General features: G+C 37.3%; 1 pseudogene; it reads left to right on the forward strand.

Moving 5' to 3' along the window:
* The first annotated feature begins 801 nt into the window (after nucleotides 1-801).
* LOC147465969 (uncharacterized) lies at nucleotides 802-1674 on the forward strand (annotated as a pseudogene).
* Nucleotides 1675-5333: the final 3659 nt, after the last annotated feature.

Raw genomic sequence — 5333 nt, forward strand, 5'->3', positions numbered from 1 at the left:
CTTCTCCAATATTGGCGAAGCTAGCTCCTCTGTGCACCTTCCTCTTTCCCTTGACCTTCTTCATTGCACCTTCCTCTTCCCATTGACTTCTTTGACGAAATATGCAGCTTGTGACGATCTTCTCCAAGCTTCAACTTTGTCATCAACCCACCGTGCTCCTACAATTGCAAAGAAGTTTGGCCTCTTCGTGTGGTTTGCCACTCATAAGGTATTTTTTCATTGTGAAGTGAAGGTCCATTTTTTAGCTTCACCCATTAGAACCAGCATTACCCAAATATTGGGATAGAAATTCTCCCTTTAGCATGAGTTTTGTAAAAGAAGACCCTCCCCCTTGTTTAATATCATCTTTACATATTGCTTACAAAAGTACAAAATCAAGCATGGTTTGTAGTCAAGGGATTATTTGAAACATGATTGAAATCACAAATATAAGCCGACATCATTCAACAAAATACCATGGTTATCTAGAGGGTGATTTTAACTGATACAAATTGGGCCCATTGTCCAAATGGGAAAAGAGCATGAAGAAGATCTTAATTTAGCAATTGTTAACCAATATTTAAAGAATCTTGTATATGTACTTAACTTTAACCAAAGGAGCTAGCTTGGTTGGTTGAGGACCTCTGTGACCCAGGTCATGGGTTGAAGTGCAGCCATGCAACCCTATGCGCTCATAAGGACACGATTTGTCACCTCGCACCAGATGTGTGTGATAAAAACTTTAACCCACTTCAATGCACTAAAACCTTTTTATAGCATGTGTATGAAATTTTTGATGTACTTTTGTTTTGTAGGGTTAATAGCAATCACATCAACATGGAGAATGAGCCTTTGAAAAGCATCTTCTTATGGAATGCTAAAAAAGTAGCAGCGTTTGTTAATGAATTTATGGGAATGGATCTCTATAGCAAAAGTATATGCAAGAACAATAGCGACAAAGAAGTATCTTGTACACCTCTGTGGCTTCATGGGGTGCCTTGGGAATAGAGGTTAGTGGACATGGACTTGCTTTGCATAGTTGCGTGCAAAGAAAATTGGCGGAGATAGAGACTTTGTCATCCACTCTAACAAAACAAGTTTCACAAGAAGTGCCACCTCACATGCAGCATGATCATTTGTCCTTGACATACGTTGGGAGAGATGAAGCAAATATTTCCAACAATGAACTCAATTGCCAAGCTAAATCAAAATCTCATTTTCAAGTCCAAATCCCAAAGAGTGCAAAGGAAAAAGGTTTGATTTGTATAAATCATGCTTGGGAGCATCGCACATACAATAGGAACATGGAATGGATTCTCATGTGGACCAAACAAGGGCTAGGTTTGTTTCCCATCGACAAGTTTATGCAAGCAAATTTCAAGAAGGACAAGGAAATGAGACAGCAAGTGGAGAAGTTCATTCATCGGAAGTGAAGAACAGTATCTCCTTTTAGAACCCGCAATGAAGCCAAGGATCCCGATTATATGACAAAGAGACAAATCTTTCTAAAAATAAACCAACATAGACCTTACATGAGACTCAAAGCAGGGCCATTGTTTGAAGGGCTTGGTAAAATCCACTAGATCCCAATGGAATATATCTCACACTTGGAGAGTGTTGATGAAGATAGAAAACATGAAGAAGTAGGCACCGAGATGGTTGACCTTGAAGCAGATGATTTATTTGAAGGTATAAAAAATTTCTCTGCCCCTCTACACCATATGCAAGAGGTTTGCTACGTGCCTACTATTGGCAAGGAAAAGGTCAAAATCATGGCAGCATCCAATCGTATAACTGAAGAGAATGTGAGATGTAGATGCGGATTGTTTCCCAAAGGTACACCACAACAATTTTGCTTCATTCCCATCCTTGATTCACACACAAAGGAAGTTGGCAGAGGCATAGTCTTCTCAAAGTCACATGGTGAACATGATTATGAGCGGTGGAAGGTGGAGATTGAACCATTGAGCAATGATGCAAAGAGTCTTTATATTCCTTGAAGTCTTCTACCAGGATCTAGATTCCATATTGTAAGTACCTCTCTAGTAAAACATCTAAATTACATTCACTTTTAAGATTTTTGATAGCTCACTTTTTATGTTTCAAATTGAGAATCAAATAATAGAGGTTCCGCTTGTGTTTCTTAGCAAGATTGAGCCTCGATCAACCAATGAAGAAGGACATGTAATATTTCTCTTTTGCTTTGTGAAGATCAACTATTTGTCTTTGAATATGTTTGCTAGCTACAATGCTTATAGCCTTGGAAAGAAACGAGCCCCTTATCTTTTCGACAAAAGTCAAGTGTGAATTCAACCATAGAAGACACAAAGAAGTGGTCTCAATCTCAAATAGAGGTAAATTCATTACATACCTTTGCGTATTAACTTTGGTGTTTTCTCACATGTCAATGTTCTATTCTAAAAGGATGAGAATACTCCTCCTGGTTCAATCACATACACTCAATCAAAAAGGCTATCTCTTGCTTGTGACTTTGAGCATTCAAGACAGCTAGAAGAGGTATGTCTACTCTTGTTAAGAGTTGATTGTGTATTTCTCTTTTTGTAAACCCTTCAAATTCTGCTTCTTTGATTGTTTAGGTTACAAATATTGCAAATGCTCACCCTCACATGTTCACGCATCCATTTCTTCTAACAAAGAAAATATTTCTTGCTTAAAGATTCTTGATCAAGTATATGTTTACATTTATTGAAGCATCAATGATATTCCTTCCATTGAGAATAAATCAATTTTTTGTTGAAAAACTCCAATGGACCACTTGGTTTTGGGGATCCACGGCCAACAAACAAGCAACTTGAAGAGGTATTTAAAAAGGCTCCTCTATCTTGCATGTTGATTAGTAATTTGTGGTATATATATGGTTTTTACTTGGCTTTTTCTTTAATAGATTCTTGTAGCAAGTAGCTCTCATTTAAATGCAAAACTGTGCAATAACTTGGATAGTACCGTGGAAGAAAATAACAAGGTAGATTATTCTATGATACATAGGGTACAAAATGGTTTATTTTGTTTAAATTTCTCTTTTCCTTACAGTGTACATGGAAAATGTTTAACTTGGATGGCTCCTTTGAAGACCCATCTATTGAAGTGATTGAAGGCTTTGTGAGGCTAATACTATCCAGTCTTCTTTTTTTCATGTGATAAGTAGTATGCATTAGTAATAATAAAGGATTTTTTATAGGTCGCAAATCATCCATCACAAACCGAAACGGAAAGTGAAGATGAGATAATGAAAAAGGTATACTTGCTTAATCCCAGGGATTCCAATCTTAATATATCACTTAACTCTACTATGTTGTGTAGGACCATAATGATACCACTATAATAAGCACACAAGAAAAGAGGAAAAAAGTTGTGTGCATGAGCAAGTTGATGGTAAGGGCTATAGACAACTCAAATTTAGAGACATAATGTTCCTTTGTCTACTCAACAATTCAATGTGTATTGACAGGGCAAAACCCATACAAAGAAAATGGTACCTCCAAAAAAGAAGGTATATTTTTATTGCTCCAATTTATCTATAGAATAATTGTAATGAAGTGCTTCACACATTGAATTTTTTTGTAGGTTCTTAGGGATATCTCTAATAATCAAGTGCAAAGTGAGAATGTGGTACTAGTACAGGTTTGTGATGTATTAAGCTATATGTTGTGATGCCTATTTCACAAGATATGTAGAAGCAACTGGAATGTTTTGGCAAGGCATAGATAGAACAAGAAAAAACTATAAGAGAAGCATAAAAGTTCCAGCTAGATTTAAGGAGGATGCTTCCACTCGAGTAAATTTCTTGATTCTAGAAGGTTGTAGCACTTAGTTGAATAGAATGTTGATGTCTATTGTATCTTTATTTCAGGTTCAAAATCCTAAAAGTCAAAAGTTTACTTCTTGACATAAGCATGTGGGAGTACTTGCTAATGTATACTTATGTTTCTTTTCAACTTACACACTATGTTCTAAACAATTCACACTTGATGTTTTTTTTGTAGACAATTCACACTTGTTTTTTGTGATGATTAAGGCTTGTAACTTACCAAAATCAACAAAAGAATCTATTGCTATGAAGCTAATGGGGGAGAACAACGTAGACTTGATGTACAAACGACTTGATGACTTTCTAAGGGGTGTGCATCGGACAACTCCTAAACAATCATTTGATTTTGAAAAATTAAGTGAAGAGTTATAGGCATTGGATGTGTTGGTGTCTTGGGCTCTTTGGACCAAAAAGTTGAAACTTAGAGAGGGTCAAGAAATGGAGATGGGTCAATATGAATTTGAGCTTTTGTAAGTGCATAGTTCTTTTGAAACGTCAATTGCAAATGTATATCATCATATAATGACAATCCAAAGTTGTTATATGTCAAATACTATTGAGATATGTATCGAGCATGCAAACATATAGCTCTACAACTCTACTTTTTGTAAAGTAGAGCTCCACACCTATCACTTTTTGTAAGGTGGAGCTCTCAACTATTGGATTCACTTGTTTTGGCAAATATCTTAGTATTTTGGTTGTTGATGTATAGTAAAATATCTTTTTTGAGGCCAACAATTCGTTATGAGATGCCAAAAATTGTATCACTATCCCTTGTTTAGAGTGCTAGGCCTTAATTTAAGTATTTCTTTAATATGATCTCTCTCTCTCTCTCTCTCTCTCTCTCTCTCTCTCTCTCTCTCTCTCTCTCTCACACACACACACACACACACACACACACACACACACACACACACACACACACACACACACTTTGGTACTATAAATACTTTAGGTTCTTTTTTCCTCCTTCTATATAATTTTTCCCCAAACCCCCCCCCCCCCCCCCTTAGCACTCATTAAAACAACAAATGGGATACTGACTCACAGCATGCCACTTATGGGCTATGGGACTATGCCCTGGCATAACAATTGTCTCTCCTGGAAAAATGAGTGTGAGTGAAATGCCGGGCTCTCATTACATGTGGTAGGTGGCTTGCGCATCCCTGGCTATGGATCTCCCCTTGCAAGGCTTTCTATGCATCGCTTGATAACACTACAAAGCAGGGCGGCTTGCCTCTCTCATCGATCACGCTCAGGAACATGCAGTCCAACCTCTATAAATAAGGTGAGGGTGCACCTTGCCCCTCACTTAGCCTGTGTGTATTTTCTTATTATTCTGACTAAAGGTGGTGTACCGTTTGCTTCACTGTTAGAGCTATGGAGCTCACTGCTCAAACTACTCAGGTTTTCTTCTAGGCCTTTTTTACCTCACCCCTGTGTTTGAGAAAAAATCTTTGTACTTTGGTTATTTGTTGCTTCTAGTAGAAAAACATTTGGTTGGTACTGCTTGCATTAGCTCTCA

The sequence above is a fragment of the Adiantum capillus-veneris genome, chromosome 1 (assembly GCF_014529385.1).
Source record: "Adiantum capillus-veneris isolate H3 chromosome 1, ASM1452938v2, whole genome shotgun sequence".
NCBI lineage: Eukaryota > Viridiplantae > Streptophyta > Polypodiopsida > Polypodiales > Pteridaceae > Adiantum > Adiantum capillus-veneris.